At 36.9% G+C, this 21,624-nt stretch overlaps 1 long non-coding RNA gene across 4 annotated transcripts in view; it reads right to left on the bottom strand.

Annotated features, from left to right (window-relative positions):
- LOC121069736 overlaps positions 1-10,154 on the bottom strand; it is a 245,677-nt gene extending 235,523 nt beyond the window's left edge. For 2 of the 4 annotated variants that reach the window (XR_005819584.1, XR_005819585.1), the window contains exon 1: positions 9,399-10,154. This is a non-coding gene — a long non-coding RNA (uncharacterized LOC121069736). The remainder of the gene's footprint in view (positions 1-9,398) is intronic. The other 2 variants (XR_005819586.1, XR_005819583.1) reach the window with 2 other exon arrangements.
- Between the last annotated feature and the right edge of the window lie 11,470 nt (positions 10,155-21,624).

The following is a 21,624-nucleotide window of genomic DNA, read 5'->3' as shown; positions in this document are numbered from 1 at the left end:
TCAAAATATGTTTTAGTGAGAACTCTCATGTAGGAAAAATACCCCCAAATTCTGAGGATCCTCTAGCCCAGGCTCTTGCTACTGAACATCCAGTGCTTTAAGATAAAATTATGGAACTCCCTTCTACGAAGATCACGCAACTGGAAGCAGTTCTTTGAAAATCTTGGATATATACATTTTATAAACCTAGCATTATTCTTATAAAACTATGTATAAACTTCAATAAATACTCTACCAATACTTTAGATATTGCATGAAATACAGACACGTACACTGAGTCTGAAGATGTCTATCTTACCCCATTTGTTTGTCTTCTGGGAAGGAGAAGATAAGTAGATACTAGATCCATTTTTTCTGTACCACTGACTTTGAAACATATGATGATAGTCTGCAAAGGATCTTACATACACAGATTACAAAACTGGATCATTTTTCACATGTGAACAAAGATCATGATCTCAAGTGAGAGCATTTACTTGAAGTTTCTCTACTTTCAGACACATAAATCCCTGTCTTTACTTTCAGGTTTTGAATATTTATTTTTTTTTAATTAGTATTATTTATTTTAGACCTAAACACTACTACTTTGATACTGAAAACTGGTTTGGCTAAACAGAAGATATTCAATCTGCTTATCATCCTGGTTTTGGCTAGGATAGAGTTAATTTTCCTCCTAGTAGCTGGTATGGTGCTGTGTTTTGGATTTAGTATGAGAATAATGTCGATAACACACTGATGTTTTAATTGTTGCAGAGCTGTGCTTACACTAAACCAAGGACTTCTCAGCTTCTCACTCTGTCCTGCCAGCAGCAGGCTGGGGGTGCAGCAGGAGCTGGGAGGGGCAGAACCAGGACAGCTGACCCAAATTGGCTAAAGTAATATTCTATGCCATAAGATGTCATACTGAACAATTAATATGGGGTGGCTGGCCAGGGTAGGGGGGACCACTGCTCAGGGTGGGCATCTGTCAGCAGGTGGTGAGCAATTGCATTGTGCATCACTTATTTTGTACACATTAGTAGTAGTATTATTATCATTACAATTATTTTCCTTCCTTTCCTGTCTTAATAAACTGTCTATCTCAGCTCACAAACTCTTTTTTTCTCTGAATTCTCTCCCCCATCCTACTGGGCAGGGAGGATGAGTTGTGTTGTGCTTAGCTGCCAGCCAGGTTAAACCACAACATTTATATTTAATAGAGGAAAAGGAAATGCTTTTCTAATTTTCTTATTTTGCTGAAAGCAGTTCATGGGAAAAAAGCTTTAAAGTTACTCAAACTGAAAATCTGATTTACATAGCTTGTACGCAAATGTATTGAGTTGATGTAAGTAGGAATCTTTTATAAGATTTCAGAGCCTGTTTATGTGTTTGCCATGTTGCAGAAAAAGAATTTAAATCATCTTTGGTAATGACCATTTATTTCTTATTTCATTTCAGAAGCTATTTTAAATTCATGTTACCTGTTAACAGCATGGATTTATTCTTTATTAGTTTAAAATTGCAAGGTTTTCATATCTCATTTTGTTAAGAACAAGTATGCAATCACTGCTGATTGAATCAGCCCATCACATTACATATGTTTACCTGATACTAAATTGCCAGACAGAAAACTTACTCCAAAGCATACAGTGCTAGCATTCAGTTAAGCAGGCATGTGGTTACAGAGAAAGCAAACAGTCAGAAGCAGTGTGCACAACTTCATTAGGTAACCCCCAGAACTTGCATTTGTCATTTGAAAGCTTGAGCAAAGGCCATGACCAACAGGGTGCCTAGAAAGGAGAATAAGGGGTTGTGACATTTTCTTATGCTCAAAGGGAAGGAAGCTCCCCAAAGGTCTCCTGTAGCAGGAAGAGACTAGAAGTTCCTTTTAACCCTGTAAATGAGGCAGCCAATTTGGGCATGTGTTTGAGATTAGAGCAGACTGTGGTACATTCCTACCTCAGCAAGAAAGAGTGAATACAACTGCTTTCTCCTGTTTCTGGAAGAGGGTTTCTGAATGATCTCTCTTTACAAGAATCTTTGGATGTTTTTCAAGATTTAGGAACTGCCAATTTAAGATTTCCACATGCAAATCTCAAAACAAGTGTAAACAGCTTGTAAATACTTTCCCCTTCCCTCTTAACCATCCTGTGCATTAGTTCTGTAACCTGAGCTCAGTCTTTGTCTAATATTCAAGTATATAGTGAGGTGTCTCAAAGCAGCTAGTTGGTTTCCCTAGTTTTGAGAGGGATTTCTCTTTGTATAAGAGTAACCTAGGAGCTTCCGTATCTTCGGAGGCAAGGCTACGGCCTAGAACATCAATGTTTTTCCATTCAGCAATACTACTGTCAGAATGGACAGTAATTTATCCCTCAATCTTGAGGAACAGGAAGAAAATGATGGAAAGAAGGTGTAGAAGAAATAGGTATATGTGTTTAGAGTGACTCCCCAAGTTGTACAGCAGGTCATCTAGTAAACTGGATATACAGGTGCAGATTTGACACCCAAACTAGTCCTCTATTCACCAAATAGGCCTGACTTTCCTGTATTTAATGTATTCTTTCCAAATGACCGCCTAAATGGAGCTTAAGAACAGTGTGAAGTTTAAACAGCAGCCTTTTACACTTTCAGATAAAGGAAATGAAATGTGGTAAGCACTGGAGCTTCTGAATGCAGTAGCTCCATAGAGGTAAGGCTGCCGCTGTTCCAGTCAGTAACGAGGCTGAGCATGTGTTCCCAATAAATACATACATAAACACGTTTACAACACATGCATATACACACTGCCAACTACACAGATCAACAAAAATTCAGCACTCACACAAGCACAAACAGCACCAATGGCCTCATCCTGTTCCCTCCCTCTGGGGGGAGGGGGGGGTCAGGTTGAAGGTCACACATGGATCCCTCCAGCCTCCGGACTTAGCCTACTTCATCCATCCAGTAGCTGTCTCTGGATCCCCCAGTCTCTCAGCTAATGGCCAGCAGGACTGGGGAAGTGATTGTCCCCTTGTATGTGGCACTGGTGAGACCACACCTCAAATACAGCATTCAGTTTTGGGCCCCTCACTACAAGAAGGACAGTGAGGTGTTCAAGCATGTGCATAGAAAGCAGTAAAGCTGGTGAAGGGACATTATTAGGAGCAATTAAGGCAACTGGGTTTGTTTAGTCTGGAAAAGAGGAGGCTGATAGGAAACCTCATTTCTCAGCAACTATCTGGAAGGATGTTTTCAGCTTTTTCTCAGGTAAAAAGTGAAAGGACACAAGGAAATGGTCTCAAGTTGTACCAGGAGAGATTTGGAGTGGACATTAGGAAGAACTTCTTCACATAGAAGTTGGACAAACATTGGAATGGGCTGTCCAGGGAAGTAGCAGAGCCCCCGTCCCTGGAGGTATTTGAAACACGTGGGTGTGTCACTAAGGGACATGGTTTAATGAAGGGACTTAGTAGGCCTGTTCCATTGCTTAGTCACCCACAGAGTAAAAAGGCCCATCAGACACCTGTGACTCATGATCTCACCCCAATATTTTTCTCTTGCATCTCTTGATGAGTCCCACACCCCTTTCAGGCAGCATCCCCTCAGCCTGAAAGTGGCTTTAGAAAGCCTTTCCTTCAATAATGGACACCACACTCAGATCATGTAGCTGATAAGGACAGCTGCAGGAGGAGGCAGGCCAGGGTGCCTGTCTGTCTGCCATGGTTATTGGGGTTCCCCCACCTGCCTTTTTTTTCTGCACTCCTTTATGTGTAGAAGCTGGCCTTTAGTCACATGATCCAACAGTAATTGCTTGTGAAGGAAACAATTTGCAAGATAAATCCAATTACCAGGCCATGATTAGAGTTTTAAGATGGGTTCATTAGTGGACTGAGAGACCATGAAGTTACTCCACATGGAAGTCAAATAATGAATCAGGAAAGCTATCCACACCACAGATTCACTTCAAGCTGATCCTGAGCATACCAAAATAAAGTGAGTTTGTGACACTGCGTACTCTCTGAACCATGGAAGTAATCGCATTGCAAAGTATTTGTAATCATTTTTGGACACTTAAATTTTGTAGAAAGCAAATTAGTTACAGTTGTAGAGAAAAATTGAAATGTCAACAATGCAAGCTTTTTGTTGATTGCAAAAGACATTTTCCATCTGGTCATAACCATGAAAATATCCTGAAGTGACCTGCATACACCAGGGCTCAGCTGAACTGAATGATAATGTAATCCTGCAAAAGTCTCCGAAGAGGGAGAATAGCCTTTCCATTTAGTAAATAACAAAACTTCCAATGACTCATTTGGCAGGACTGCTCTCAAAGTGATCCAGCATAATCACTTTTGATAGGTAAACACAGAAATGCACACAAAAACTACAGACTACATACCTGGGATGCAAGTAAGTGGCATTGATTGACATTCTATCCATAAATATTTAAAATTTACAGTCAGACTGCAGCTAAGATAAAACAATACAGTAAAACAGTTAATGAAAAGGATATTCCACAACTGCAAGGAGAATGAGGAAGAGAATCAGAGTACAGTTGCAATATTACCAAAATCCATTTTTCCCCTCATTATCACTCAAATTACATGAAATCACAATATATTGCCTCCTACAACGTACACGCAGTAAAAGCAAATTACAATAAGTCTTTATAAAAATGCTTGTAAACACACTTGCAACTCTCTAAATGGATCTTGTAATAGATACCAAAAATGGGTATGAAAACCATGCCATCAGCTATTGCACAAATGGTCTGTAATATGGGCTAAATTAACCATAATATAACAGGTATTTAGATATTAAAATGAGGAAAATGATTATTAATTACTGTAAATAATAAGACTGTAAATCTCACTAATAACCATGTAGTCAGCTACACTTTTTTTATTCATCTCATGCAACAGCTTGAATAAGATTTTACATTATTCAGATCCAGCTTGTTCATTTCCTTGCTCATACCTAATTTCTCCAATTTGCTAAGTTATTTTCTAAGTGCTTTCTAGTTGTGTATAGTGAACACAGCAGATGGTTTAGGAGAACACACTGGTTTAGAACAGGAAGAAACAGTAGATTTCTCTCCACCATCAACAATGCATGGCTATTTTCCAAGTATAAAACATTCAGATGTGTTTCTGATGTTCACTTGAATGCAGTATTTTCTTTCAAGTTATTTTCCACTAAAGTACTGAGTTCCATGCTTTTAAATGTAGTTCTTTTCCACAGTTATTTTAGAAAATGCATGTTCAGAGGCTTAAAATACCCATAATTTCATGGGTTAACTCCACTGTGTTGAAGGCTGAATCATACCAGAGACATTAGCCCATATGCATTGCTTGCTTATGTACACTTAACTAAAGAAACAGGAGTCAAGAAAAAAAATCTGGCCCTCCAGTGAGATAGGTTGTGTGTCATCCAGGAAAAAGGGAAAAAATAAATTGACTATCAAAATTTTTATATCAACTATTATAACATTATTTTAATGAATTGTTAATTGCTAAGTGATAGATCATCCCTCCAGGCCTAGCCTTTGGATGTAGGACATGTGCACTGCATCTAAGAGAAAAGGAAAACAGCACCTAATGGTCAAATCAGTCAAGCAACGTACCTTTGGGGACTCCCTTGTTTCAGAAGCATCAGAAGAAACATAGCAACGCTTTCTGCAGTAGTGCTTTTTGGAACCCAACATATTTCAATCTACATGGGCTGACATACAAAGGTGAAATATTTTCTGCTTTTCCTCCTGCCTTTTCTTGAGAAGAATCCAAGAATTTGATGTTACCAATACTCATGTCAGGTCCCAGAGCTTAAGGTCTGGATAATTCTTCTATGGCTGCATGAAGGGAGATTTTCTCCTCCCTTCTTTTTTTCCCTTCAGAGTCACAGTAAAGTTCTAAATTCATAACTAGAACATAATTCACACAGCAATTTACATGCAACAAGAGATTATGTGGCCTCACTCTGGAATGCTGTACTACAAAGGAAGCTTCTATAGTTATTTAAAGCAAGCAAGCCTTTCCCCAGCTATTAAAGAAATTTAATCTTCTTATCCTTATATGGAAGCAGTCTTTGTTTATATAGAAATCCCCTTGCTATGTTCTATCCCCCCACCATTTAAGTTTTTGTTCTTTTTTGCTTTGGAAAAGAAATTGTAAAGGAATGTGAAAAACTTATTAGGTGTTTATTATCAATTACCAGATAATGAAAACCAGTGAAGTTAATGCTAAAAGCTTTCCCTAGATTTTAGGTTAGATTTTCATTTTCCCATGGGAAACCCAGTAAGAGTAGGACAAAGAGGAAACTGCAATATTTCTCAGATTGTTGCAGTAATGCTGACAGAGGGAGAGAGTTGTTTTTTACTCCCCTCACAGGACAATCAGGGAACATGACCTCTGCATCCTGCAACCTGTACCACCATCACAGAGAATCAGGTGCTCTCTTCAGGACAAGTTCAAGCTTACAGGGCTTCCTCCACCAGCTGGTACCAAATATTCATATATGCCACAGTTACTAAGTCCAAAGTGCTTGTGAACAGCCATAAAGATACAGACATATTATGAAGTTAAAAATAAAAGGATGACAAAATATCTTTCATTTGAAAGTTTCACCTTTGGTCTTTTTTTAATATTAAATAGTTATAATCCAAGAATCCCATGTAAGAAATGACTATGTTTGGGAGTTTTATGTCACATAGAAAAAGCAGCAGAGAAACCAAGTTCAAGCTTGACTCAGATGGACACCTTTATACACACTGAAGTGGAAATCTGATACTAACTGTTAGGCATGCCGAGGGATACATTGGCAACATTAAACTGTTATGACATCGTGTGGACATTTTATTTCACAAGCCAAGGTTTTTTGAACACAGTTGAGTTTCCTGATGGGAAAGTGTCTGGAAGGCATATTTTTACTTTCTAGAAGTTTTACTGTTTGTAACAAACATTTTAGCTTGCTATCCAAACAGTATGTTATTTGTAGAAGTGGTAATAAGTCCAAATGTATTCCTCCTGTAACCCCAACCAGGGCAACAGGATTTCAATAATTAAGAAACAGCAGAACAGCAACTTAATTTCAGTTTAGTTCTACAGTGCTCACTAATGTCCTGTAGCCGTATCTTTTACATTCAGCGAGACTAAAAGAAATCTACTTGAGATCCAGACCTTGTGATGCAAAACAGACTTTATGGAAATCTAACTTAAGAGGGATATGTTGCCAGCTCATTTTCACAGCATTCCCGTTCAGCTTGGAAGAACAGGGGAAGAGTGAGAATTTGGATACACTGAAAAGATCAGAGCGGTTTATGAATCTGAAATCTAACAATTTTGTCTGCAAGTCTGCTTAGACAGAAAAAGCAGTCAAGATCATAAGTTTCATAACGCTCTTGAAAAGAACAGGTGAATAGCAAAGTCTGACCACACACTAACAGACACCTCTGCAACAGCTCAAAGTGAATGCATTTACTTCAAAGTCAGAGCACTGAAACAAGAGTTGCCATAATAATTATTTCAACACAAGCTCATCCATCTGTTAACTTGTCTTTTTACTTTAGCCATAAATCTGAGAGGGAAGAAAGCGAATTTTGCTCAGCCTGTGGATCGGCCACGGTCCCTACTACTTCAGACACATTTTCTGCATCACAGATTTTTCTTTTCTCTAGTGTATATGAACCAGAAGAAGAAATATCCCATTTATCATCATCTCTTCCACCTCTATTCCCTTTCATATCTAGGGATAGCAAGAACAAGGTAAATCTTCCACACCAGTTCCTGGACTTCTAACTGTGGTAGAAACGAGACAACACTTACAAATGGTCAAAAAAGAAATGGCCAACAAAAAAGTGGGCAACAAGATATTTCAGAAAACACTTAATAAATTCAACCCACAAGTGATCAGGGACTGAGAGGAGACAGTTGCAATCAAATTCAGTGCAAGTATGCAATCATACGAATAGAGTTAACCATAAGTCCATATCCACAATCATATCCACATCTGGTATTATTGCCTTGGAGACAAAGTGTCACAAGCCATCATTAAAAATAAAATGCTACCCCAAATTTCTCAGGTCTGCAAGTCATTAAGAAGTGATCTTTCATCACAGGTTTCCTCAGTTTGTTGACATAACCAACACTTTTTTTTTTATTCCAGTCTCTGCAGTTCAGAAAACGCCTCTGCTGTGCTTCGTAGCCTGATCAACCATTAATCAAGGTAACTAATATCAGAAATAAGTCAGGAAACCATCTCTGTGCTAGACTTCTTAAGAACTGCCTGATTTCAATTTGATAAAGAAGGGAAAAATTCTGACTGATCTCCTTGGTCTAAACATTCCTCCTCCCATCCCTCATAACAAGGGTATCCCTTTGCCTGTCTTCATCAGCCATAACTGACTACCTCTTCATCGCCCACGTGGATTGGAAGAAAGATTGCTTAAGTACCATCTAAACAGAGCTGAATGATAACAAGAAAGAAAAGAAAAGCAGATATCTAGGGGAAAGCTTAAGGCAATTAAGTGACTGTAGGTGGGGGCTTTCTGCGAGTTTGGTTAACTTAAAGGGCTACAATATCAGACTTCTGAGGGAGTGGGAGAAATCACATCCCTTGTGGGCAGTGCAGGGAAGCTGGAAATATTAGGAACCAGAGCTGCAGTAGGAGGCCAACACTTGGGTTGGTATGATCAAAGACACTGGGTTCCCACTGCAAGCACCCTGACAGGAAGCAGCTGGGGCTGAGAACGCTGCTAGAGGAAGGCTGCTCACAATAAGGAGATCAAGGGACTTGTTTCACAGACTCTGGGGAGCCTTCTGTGCTTATTAGGGAAGAGGAAACGTATCAGACACTCTCCATCAGCATCAGTGGTTCATTACATTTGTTATCAGTGGCTTTATTTCCACTTCTATCTATGTGGTTTTCTTCAAGGCAGCTAATTTAAACTTTGACCTTTTTTTGGCTCCATTTTTGCACAAGACAAAGTCATCCATCACTAAATTTCTTAAGGAGATACTTTTGCATTCACCTGGAAAACTTCCTCAGTTCTCATACATTAAGCGTTATATTTTACAAGTGACAATACTGTCTTTCTTCCTTCTTTGACTCAAGTTTTATAGAGTCATTAATAACAGCATTTTTGATGCATTTGGCACCTGTAGACTTTGGCACAGGGACAAGTAGAGGGTAGCAAGTTTGACCACTTCCAGGGATTTAAGGCACCTATTTTTTTTTTTTTTTATGTTTTTTTGTTTGTTTGTTTTTTAAGACCACAGCCTCAATGCACCACTTCTAAAGCCTGTTCTTACTCTCCAGAGAAATTCCACAGTTTCTGAGCATCTTTCCTACCTTCCAAGAGATGGAACATTTTATGAAGGTAGACAGTAGCAACCAAGTCCCTACAGTTCCTACACATGCAATGAAAGATCAAGGAAAACACCTACCTGCTTTCTAGGGTTCACAAGCACAGGGCTTTTCCCCAGGGGCAGCTAGGACACCCCAGCAACTGCAGCAGGTCCTACCAACCTTCTGGCAAGTATCAAGCAAAGGCAAGAAAATAGGGCCTGACCAATACCCAGAGGGTGGAAAAAAATAATAACAAAAAAAAAGAACCACTCAAGGAAAGGGCTGGATATCAGCACAGCACCAGCAGAACCCAGGAAAAGAGGGAACACTCCGGAGATGAGTTTAAATGAGTCCCCAGGCCTGTGGGCAGGGCTGTGGGTGGGGGCCCAGGTGAGACATATTAGTGCGCTTGGGGCCCTAGTACTTGCAAGTTTAAAAGGAAATTTGGTGTTAGGATTCATAGTTCATGCTGTGTCTGGAAAAATGTACTCTGAGTAAACTAGAAGCATTGGTGTGAACTTTTAACCAGAAACAAGCACTGGGAAAGGGACTTGTAAAACTTCTGAGATACAGGAGGTTCAAAACCCAAAGTGAAGAAGCACCAAGTCAGAAGATTAGATTAAAATGAAAATGAAACAAAAAGAAAAAACTACCAGATAATATCATGCCTTACATATCATCCATAATTTGACTCTTCCCAAACAGTCAATGCTATTTTCCTAATAGCTTATATACATGTAAAGTCCTAAGGTAGACATGAGGTAGATGAAGTCCCGCATTTTTATTAGGATTTTTTTTTCCCCAGATTTTATACACAGTGATCATATCAATATTGAAGATTTTGAAGTGATGTAATCAAATATGGACTATTGTAAATTGTGAAACCACTTGCTTTCCTTACTGTGTTTTTAACGAACGGCTTCAGCTTTGGTTCTTAAATCACAATGGAATCCAAAAAATGCAGCGAGACATTGAAATGTCAGATATAGATAACCCCATTGGGTTCAGTTTGGGAGAATCAGTCTTTAAAATTGTATTTCCGTATACTTGAAAATGTTTGCACTACAACTCAGAATAAACTACGTCATTTGGGGATTTTTTAAAAAAATCCCTTTTCCACGTGTGTCTCTAAAGGCAATGGTTCAGCTAGACAATATGTTTGTTTTTTTTTTTTTTTGGATTAACAAGGTACTTCTAATGACTTTAACAAGGTACTCTACTGACTTTTGTCCATGCAAAGTGTCATGGTGTTCAAACAGCATTTCAGACATTTCAAACACAACTTCTTGCTCCAAAACTAGGTACATCTCTATATTCTAGATGTTTATTAAAAGTAGTATTCATAAAGAGTGACAAGTTACAAAATATGAGCCTCCTCAGCTCCAGCAAACTTAAAAAGATTACATAGTTTTATTTAAAAACAATAATAAAATGAAAATATTCATCTAAGTCTTGATTTAATTTTGATTTCTTTCAAATCTGAGGTAAAATACGGATTTAATTTCAAAGGAATACTTTTTATATAAACTTCCGTAGCTGTCAGACACATTTAATTAATTACAAACAATTATATAAAAGAAATTAAGTTCTCTAGCAGCTTTGGGGGCTAGTTTAGATCTCAAGATAAGCAAATAATAGCTGAAAATAGAAAGGAATGTTGACTCTCTTTTTCCATCCTTCATTGTCAAATTAACAGGAGTACTGATTTTTGCATAGTTTAGGGATCTTTATTAACAAAAGTGTTATTGTAAACACCTGTATTAAAATTTAGAGTTGCAATTACAAATATGAACTAAATTAAAACTGTGCATCCTGTAGCCCAAAGTTACTGATGAATGCTGCCTAAGTGCAAATCTAACTCTTGATGTCAGCTATACCTAGAAGACATAATTCTTAACTGAAGTTATCCAGGATATATCTAACAAAAGAGATCTTTCCAAAGAGAAGAGTTCCTCCCATAATCCTGATTTCCCTAGAGGAGCATGCCTATAGCTGCAGGCAAGCTGCAGGCCTGTTGCTGTTGTAAATCCTCTTATTTGACACAATCTCTTCATGTACTTGTCAAACCTATATTTATTGTTTAAAATGCTTGGGAACTGCAACACTGTGACAATGTCAAGGCAGCTATAGCAATTCCTTATCTATGGAAAAAAAAAATGTAAATATGTATACTATGAGACAAATTCACAGTGCATAAAAATATGTGGCATAATGTAAAATGAGCATGTTTCCCAGTATTGTAGTGCAGCATGTGTTTATGTTTTTGGATGCCTGTCCAGTTTTATGCCTTACACTTTTTATTGCTTTCATTTCTTTTATTTTTCCCAGTTAGGAGAAAAAAAAAAAAAAAAAGAGATAGTATCATGTAACCGACTAGTTCCTTGTGGACTGTAAGCAAACATCCCACAGATGGTTTACAGACCACTACATTTTATATTCTTTCCACTCCACAAATGAGAGTCACAGTGTCCCTCTGCACATACAGGAGGTAGAAAGTTCCCAGAGAGCTTTTGAGACTGCTGTTCTCACATTGCATGTTTATCATGCCACGAACATGAACTTGAACAGGACATGTTCACTGTGCCACTCGCTGCTCCGTTCCCTCACAAGAGATGCAAAATGACACAGATGCCAGCAAAGTACCAACCTGGATTCAAGGCCAGGAACCAAGCACCGTGGATCATTGACTCATGACTTGCTGTTTTCTGACAGACCAGGGCCTTGCTGATGTGCCATATGCATGGGCTCCTATGACTCCTCTGTACATATTATATTAACCTTAGTCCTGTGGTTCCATTTTATTTTAGTTACAAGGGCATCAGTATAGGAACAGTATTTTTCCTTTGAGGATATACTGCTAAGAAAAAGCACCATGCTACTTTTTCATCTCCCAGCAGCCTTGTGCCCCGTGAACTACATGAAGCAATACCAAGAGGTGTTAGCATTTACGTCCATTTCTTGATTTTCCAGTAATTTATGTTGAGAGGACAGAAGAACCAAAGTCAGACAAGGCATCTCTTTACCAAATCAAACATAAATCTATTAATGGTGAGAAAAATCCTGTGCCATCAATCAACACATGCAAATGAGCAAGGAAGAAGAAGAATTTCTGGCCAATTCTGAAGGGGCCTTCAGGCTTTTGTGTAGCAGACTTTCCACAAAGCCCTTCAAAAGAGATGGCAGAAAAAGAAGCTCAAAGATGTGCTAGCACTGCCATGGGAGCACAGTGTCCTCTCCTAGCAGATTCCAATGTACTCAGGGAGGAAGCCAGCACTTCAGAACCATCAAGTTTTCTCATTGATTGATTTTGCTCAGGTGTGAAGTTGTCTTAAGAAAATATAAATGTCAGTTAATTTCCACATCTGACTTGTGTTTTGTTTTTGTTTTTTAAATACCATTGACCTACCTTTCCCTATTATAAATATAAATAACCTGAAAAATATTTGCAGCCTCACTGCAAGAGCTGTTGTTTTAACTCTCAGATGTCTAATCAGTATTCCTAAAAGTGACGACACATTGTGCATAGACATTATAAAATGAACCGACCTTTCAAGGGAAAGATGTCAGGGTTTGACATGTATAAACATGGGACCTTTCGAAGTTGTGTGTTGTTGGAGGGTTTGGGGGTTTTTTTTTGGTTTAAGCTGGCTTCTGTCAGCAATTCATCCCACATGTGGTTCTTGGGTAAGCCACCTTTTTGTTTTTGTTTTTGTTCCTCAAAAAAAAAAATCTATGTACCTATCAATCTATGTGTGGCATCCATTTAATCTATGGCAGTAATTCAACTTTTTTGTACACAGCTTTCAGTTATTCACTGCTTGCTGTCAAGACTAATGCATGCCTATCAGTTTCTATCAATGCACAGTGGATGAATATGACATTGCATTTTTTTCCAATGTCACTAGGTTCAGTATGTAAGAAAAGCTCTGAGTTTAAGCTAGACCATAGCTCCTTGTGCCCAAATTCACACGAAGCTGCTTGGAGGGGAGATTCAGCAGCTCCTTGATCACACTGCCAGGCAGACAGCAGCATGCTGTATGTACTTTTTTTCCTTGGACACAAAGAAAAGTTTTGATGCATTTATTGGGGGTACATAGGACCCAGGTAGAATGTCTTGGTGAAAGGGGTGAGAAATCTGCATTCTCTCTCTCAAAACAGTCCGGGGCAAAGGAGCAAGTGCCATGTGCTTTGCTCTAGCTCTGCCACAGAGGCAACATTTTGCTTAAACTTGCCTTGTTCTGCTGACTAAGACGCTTATAGGTTACTTGACAGCACTTTGCCTCTCTACTGTATACTCATTAAACTGAGTTACAGTAAGCAATGCCCTTTTTGTTAGTTGCAGAGATCACAATTAAATTAATGGGGAAAATTCTTCATAATAACTATTTTAGGAAGTTCTTCCAATGTTATACACGGCCAGGGTACCCTGAGGATACTTATGCTGCAGAGTTTATCACTGCTGCCTATGTTGATAATTTCATTAATAAAAGATGTAACGTTCAGTAATGTCAGTCCAAAAGTAAGTTATTCCTATATTATGATAAGCAAGAATTATATCTCAGCTTGACCTTATTTATTCATTTATTTATCTGTTGCTTTGATTGTTTCTTTTTGTGTCTTTTTTTTTTTTTCCACAAAAATCAGTAGTCGTTTCATTAATTAGGGAGAATCATTTGGGGAAATGCTGCAGGGAATTCTGATAGCAAATTTAATTACATATAATTAAAATAAAGAGGGTATAACTCAGTTGTAGCTCATGTAGCATTTAAACTATAGCAAGCATAAGGAGCAACATTTCCTTTTGCTGTACTTCTAACCAATCTACATGGGACTCAGTGTTCAGCAAATAATGCAGGTCAGATAGAAGCAAGAAGGAAAAATAGTGAGAACTATGGCCACCCATAATTTGAAAATGGCATGTATTAACTTGATGCGATACAGAAAGGGCCTTCTAACACTGAATCTCGACTTACAACTCATACCACTTTTGGTCTAACTAAGGAGGATGTTGGACATGATTTAAAATAGCTTAATATATAATATAGGGAAAAGCTGATGGCAGGTTTTCTTGCTTCTGGGCATCCTTGGTTAGTCGGTAGTAAGCCTTGTGGCTAGTTTGCATTGGCAGAGGTGTGCAAGGAGAGTTGTAGCAAAGGCAAACAGCTCTGGAGCATACAGTAGTTATTGCTGTATTATTTGGTAACACAGAGAAATTAAATGAGCAGAAATTCATCCATTGTCATGAATGTCATACTTTGAAAACATTCCTGAAGCCAAACCAATTTTGTGATGTAAATAAAGATACTTCTATAATGTAGTATGATGTGGCATGGATTCATTCAAGACTTGACACAAAGCTTAGTCTTCATGAATACAAACACTCTGAATGTACTGTGCTTTATAATAACGGGGCCCTGTATGCTGTAGATTTGAAAGTGTGCTTTGAAATATACAGTGAATTTGAATTATACAGTGTGAGACAGATAATGATTAAAGCAATAATGAGAACAAGAGCAAAAGTGAGAAAATGGGATCTTCCTGTAGGATTCAGAAGCAATTAGTTTGTCTTCTCAGCCCACAGTTTCTCGAGACCCTGTTTTTAAGACCAACCTTTGCTAATCTGCGTTCTTGAGCATTATTTTACTATACTTCTCTTACACCACTTGTTTTTCTCTCTACAGATTGTTTTTCAATGGGGATCTTTTTCACAGTATGAACTTTCCCTATCAATGTTCCATCACTCATTTTTGGAATTCTACGCCTATCTCACACACATCCCATAAAGGAGATGTTCCCAGGGTACTTAAACAAGATACAGGATTCAAAGTTGCCTTGAGACTGAATCTAGTCTAACGCAAATTTAATGGAAAAATTACTACTACTGTTCACAGACTATGAAACTATAATGACTATTAGGGTCTCAAAATCAGAATATAATATAAGCAGAAATTCCTCATCTCCAGTGTCAAAAAGAGAAACAAAAGAAACTATGAAAATAAAGATAAGGATAAATAAGTAAAAAATAAAAACCATACATATTTTAATATGTTTCTAGCTTAAGAAATGAAAGAAAAAATACATGGAGTATGTATCATAAAAAAATTTCCATCAGTTCAGCAAACTTATTTTTATTTGTCAAAGTGACTCACCCTTGGAAAATGGAAAAATGGTTTTAACTGACAAGGAAAAATAACAGTCAACATTTATAATATTGGGTATACAGACCAAAATTAGTCTGAGACTTACGAAACTGAGAATTTCCAATCTTTTTGTTGTGCTCTTAACAATTACAACTTCAATACAACCAAGTATTCAAGTACAAACATTACTGTGCCTATTAGAAGCTGGGTCAAATGTTTGTGTGTTTTAAATGCCTGAAGTTAGAACACAGTTAATCCTCATTCTTAATTAAAAGTCAAGCTACTTTAATGAAATTTCTGTGCTATTTTCTCATAACAACAGGCTTAATTTAGTATCTATTTTTTTCTAACACGAAAGCATAAATTTTGTAATTAAGTTTCCACTACATAATTATCATTTTCATGAAATTGTCTGTGAAATTAGTAGGCATAAAATAATGTTTTCTACAGTGTGTGAGGGGCTCCGAAGAGTAAGTCTCATTTCCAGAAGAGACTGAAGTGCTCAGATCACACTGACTTTCTGTAGGACAGAGGCTTTGCAGCCCCTCAGGCATTTTTGTTGATAGCAGTTGATTTGGTGTAGAAAACATCATGAAATCCAGAAAGCTCCCTGTTCTACAGCTTTGTGTATTGAAGAAGTTAGTTTATATCATTGAGCTTTAAATTAGGCTCATTCACATATTGAAACAACACATCTATAAGTGATTTGATCTTTTTTTCCATTTAACAGCTGAAAACAAGCACTGCTCTTTTAACAGTAAATGTTAATCAGTGACATACATTACTATTATAAAATTACATTACTTGCTGTTTAAATGTATGCATATATTTAGAAAAGCTCAACAGAAGGTGTAAAATCAACCACTTTATGAACATATGTAAGTAATACCATATTGCAGTAACAAGGTAGTAACTACAGCAATGCGATTGAGACCTCTTAAGTAACCAAGAGATTAATTCATATCAGTGGAACATCACCATAATTGCCTCTTTTGGCCACTTCTGAGCTGATCATGACCCAAATTTATCTGGCTGTTAACATCCCCTAATGCAGTTATTTTAATAGTGACTTTATCATTGTATCCTAGCAAGGCAGATAAAGATGATGAAACTTAACAGTAGAACTGGAGCTTATATTACTCTTCTGCAGTGGATGCCTTGCACCTTCAATGATTTAAATTGGACTGAACCTATTTATGTTCAGATTAGGTTGTTTTTAGTCCCATTTTAAGTTAATTCACACAAACTGCTTTTGTGTATTGGTGATTGCATTTTGTCATTCTTTGCCATTGCCCCCGTACTCTCAGACTAAGAGAACAAGTAAATACTTGTAAAAAACAAGTTGTAAAACTTTACAATGTTTATAAGCAAAGAATTTATTAATTGGAAATATAATTGGTGATAGACTGCATTTTTGTTTACAGTGACGTTACTTGTGTTGAGAGAAAGGCTGATTTTCTTATTTTAGGAGTGGTGATACTCAACTTGAAATAATTGTAGATTAGTTCTTAAAATTTAAGCAACAACTGAAATCAATATGTCTTTAATTATTCAACTTTCTGGCATGTTGCTAAAGTAAAAACATTCAAATGATTGATATAAAGACTTTAAATGTGATTATATTATTTTTTAAATAGTATTTTCATAAAATGGCTATTGACTTGTGTGAAGTAAATAATAATACATAGTAATAAAGATGGATGAATCAAAACTTCAGAGTTAATTAATTTGTTCCATGGTGCAGAGTCGACTGGCAAATGCTCATTACAACTTAGATCTTGCTAAGAAATATATTTTCATGTACAGCTGTGTGGAATTAGAGAGTTCATATCAGAACTCTAAACATCTCGGTTAAGTGGATCATTTATAAATCTAATAGTATAATTATTCTATCTAGATCCTTCTTTTTTTTTTTTTCCATAAAACAATAGATTTTGATAAAACATCTTTCACAGAAAATATTTGCTTTTCTTATAAACTTGAAGTTTCTTATTGAAAAATTGGATTCATCTACACAGGTGCACTCACTCACCTACACAAGATTATTTGTTTTGTCAGAAAATATTTCTTATACTTTGGCTCAAAGTATAGCCATTATATAAATCTAATTTATTTTTGATGGTAGATGCCTCCATGCTGCATTCTTGTAATTGTGATGCAGTCCTCCCTGTAGATATCAATTAGTGGTGGAAATGCTGGCACATCATTAATGATAATGTCCCCTCTCCTCCCATTCTCAAGATCATAAAAACGCATATCTTTCTTACTCTCATGTAGGGAGCTCATCAAACCTTAGGAGACTTGAATTGGAGAAATTCACTAAACAGATTCCAGGCTTGTTTTTTTAAAGCCCCATATCAAGGTTCCTGAATAGTTTGAGTACGGTCTTGAATAATTCATTTCCAAACCTTTGTTGTTTCATCAGATAGTAGATTGCCAAAGAAGCCTGTCTCTGTTCCTCAGCTGGCTAACATTATGTCTTGTACATTCCCATCCCAAAAGTATGTTTCTAATTAAGCCACATAATAAGAGTTTCCTGTGCAGGGGAAGAGATGAGGAGAACAAATAGTTTTAAAAGTGGAAATTTTATTCCATTTAGGCCTGTTAAACTCAAGCCTTATTCTGTTTAAAATAACGAATTCTGGAAAATACATATATATATAAGTAATTATAAACTTATATTTGTCCTGCAGCATGACTTATAGACTCATTTGTGGCCAGGAATATTCCTTCCTGCAGTAGAGGACCTTCTACCAGTGAAATTTATTTTTTACCTCTGGTGGATAGGAAAAAGACCAGAAATGTTTCACAAAGGAAGCTTCCTAGCCTGCAAGCTATGTAAGTTTATACTTGAGCTTAAAGTTAGATAATAGATTTCAGATTCATTATTCCATGCTTACAGCATCCCTTAGGGGTAGAAGCAGACTGAGTCTGCTGAGTATGAATTCCCACCCTCTGAGAATTTTGAAAAGATCTTGGCTCTAAAACAGCTTTTTACTATCTTTCTGGTTTTGCCACCTTCTAGTCACCTACTAACTGTTAAGATATTCTCTATTTTCCTCATGTTTTGAAATGTATTTCTTAAGAAAAACAACAGATCCCAGCCCTATCAAAATAGAGAGAGAGAGAGAGAAAGAGAGAGGAAGAAAAAAGATATCCTGGTGCCTCAGGACTTTTTTTTTTTTTTTCCAAAAAAATATACAGCATTATCACTTCTACCATTTCACCTTCTTTTTGATTTCCTCAATAACAGTGTTTGTTAACTAAAAATATTTAAACCATGTCAGGTTTGGTTTGGGATTTACCAGACACAGAAAGTTCATTCAAATCTGTGGTTAATCTGCCAGTGTTTGGAATAGGAAGTTAAAGGAGAACATAAGTTGTTGCAGTTGTTTTCTCAATCAAAAGCAATGCTAACAGAATTTGCTCAGTGCTCATGTGTTCATGAATAACTTATTCAGAACACTGTGTTACTGGAAAAATATCCTCTGGGCTGACAAATATCCACACGTCACTGTTGAGCCAGAAGCTGACAATGTCAAAATGAAAATACCACTCTTTTGCTTTATTTTTAAAGAAGGAATATTTTTATTTTCATAAGTGGTGTACAATCCTAATAAAATTGGCACAAAACTACTCCCCCCCCCCCCTTTTCTTTTTTTGGTATCCCTGTTCCTTGGATCCAGTATTTCAGGTACATATTTCATAGTGTCACAAGCCGATTCAAAATGTTTGCACAGGATAACTCAGAGCCCTGCCAAATTCATGTCACTTATTTCATATTCCAGGTAAATTGTAGACTGTCTTTCACAAGCTGTTCATCAAAATATTCTGACATGCAAGAAGTTGTGCCAGTGAACTCTGTGCCTTGCCATTCAATGATTTCATTGAGTTATGATGAATACATTAACTGTTGCTAGATATAGCCAAGTACAAAGATAAATTTAATGTTAAAGCCCAGAAATTTGGATGGAAGTTCCAATAAATATTATCATTAGAAATTATGACAACAAGGAGACTGGATTTCTTGCTGGTGTGATGAAACCTTACTATTATGCAGTAGATAACATCACTTATTAGGCCAAATAACAAATTTAAAAGGAAAAAAAAAAAAAAAAGCTCTAAAGCAAGCAAAATTATTTTCAGGTCAGAAATAGAAACAGCATTATTCAGGGAGTTCTGCCTCTTTGATATGGGCAGCATAAAAACGCTTCCATAAGTTTTACTTTAGGTTAGTTACTGCCTGAGATATGCTCTCACTTTCCATTTTTTTCAAAGAAGTTCCTATTTTAAATTTGAGGTGCTTTGCAAATATATAGCAATATGAAAGAATCCTGAAGGGCAGGAAAATAATTTTTAAAATATTGTATACTCAGAGGTAGTTTTACCTATGTTAAGGTTACCATTCTGAGCATGAAAGATCAGAAAAAGGCTTTGAACTATATTCAGTAATGAATCCTGTCCCTTGCCTTCCTTCATAGAAACTAATTAATCTTGCACCTATTGCTCTACCAGGCAGAAATTATTCCTTTTTTTTTCTTTTGACAAAACAGCTTTTGAACAATTTCAAAGAAACTGTTAAGTATTCCAATAATTTGTTATGTTATGCCAAAGCTTCTATTTTGCCTCTGTAGTATTATAAGCTTTATGCGGTCTCTGATCATTATCTTTTTGCTTAAACAACTAGTGTGACTGCAAGCCAATTGTGTAGACAAAAATCCTGATCTAAGCAGTGGTTCTTTCAGAAAGCTGAAATATATTCCCAGATATCCCCACAAACCATCTTCCTTTCTTAATACTATAGTGCTATTAGTCTGATCATGGGTATAAGTTAGTTTGACAATCTTTGGAGGGAACAGAAGAACACTCAATATGCAAATGCAGCTATAACATACAATTCCATGTACACCGTTTTGATTGTAAGAGCATATCAACAGTCAAAGCACAGTACATACAGCTGTCATATTTTTGCAGTAGCTCAGTTTTCATTACAGCACTCCTCCCACAACCTGTATTTTCCTTATTTTGGAAGGAACTAGGTTTTCCTTCCCTTTTAAGCCAGTCTTCACAAGAGGCAGACAATTGACTCCTATGTAATCAACGGTGCAATTATAAGCAGTCCTCAGGTATTCTTCATCTAAATGAACAAGCCTGATTGTGTTTATGAGTCTGGACTGGTCTTCAGTAAAGAAAAACTCACTGCAGACAATGAGATGAAACAGGATAGATGCACTAGCCTGAAGTATTAATAGGTAGCTTATATGGATTATATCTGGATTTCAAAAGCAGATGTATGTAAGAAGGGAGATAAAATGCATGAGTTTAGACACCTGTTTAAAAGTAGCCAAAGCTTTGGTTTCCTTGCAATATGCTTTCAAACATCTTTTGACTCATCAAAATTCATTCAAGCTACATTTCTAGCCTAGTTAGCAGAAGATCAGCTATTTTCAGGCGGTGAGAACGTGGAGTATCTGTTTCCTAGAAATATGTAGCTTATTCAGGATATGTGCATACAAAGTCAGATTTTGGTGGCAAGTATCCCAAGATCATGAACAGACCATCAAAGAAATTGATGAGACCTGTGCTGAACCCATAGTCATGTTCTGAACCAACAGAGAAAGCAAACAAGACTGCAGCAACTAATGTTCTTTTCTGACAATTTGTTGTTATGGAAAACATTAAGGACACACTTCTGTTTAAGATAAAATTCATCTAGCCACAATCATCTGTGTTTCATTAGAGAACATGAATTATTGAATATGTGCTGCTGTTCTCTTCAGGCTTTAAAACTAGAGCCATGTAGACTCAAAATCGTGGCACGACAAAAAAGGGTGTTGCTCTGCATCATTTTCTAATGTTCTTTTTCTCCTTTTGGCTTCAACCTTTTCAGGAGTAAATTCAAGTAAACAAACTAAAAGCAAAAATATTAGAAGCGAATCTCCTCATACATATTCAGGGAAGATATTTTAAACAAACCAAAGCTAAACTCTAAACCCTTATCAAGTCAAGCTCTTCCACAGTTAGTGTAATTTCCACCAGTTCCTCTCCTCATGACTACAGTGTCTGTCTGATCCTAGAAACTCTTTGTTGGTTTTAGTCCTTGTGCTCACTTGTAGCTACCATAAGGTAGCTTCCATACATATGGTTTTTCTCTCTGCTGATGTCTATCCTAGGAAAGATCTTG

This window comes from Cygnus olor, chromosome 4 (genome assembly GCF_009769625.2).
Source record: "Cygnus olor isolate bCygOlo1 chromosome 4, bCygOlo1.pri.v2, whole genome shotgun sequence".
Taxonomy (NCBI): domain Eukaryota; kingdom Metazoa; phylum Chordata; class Aves; order Anseriformes; family Anatidae; genus Cygnus; species Cygnus olor.
The sequence above is the reverse complement of the archived record's forward strand: the minus strand, read 5'-3'. Positions and strand labels throughout refer to the sequence as shown.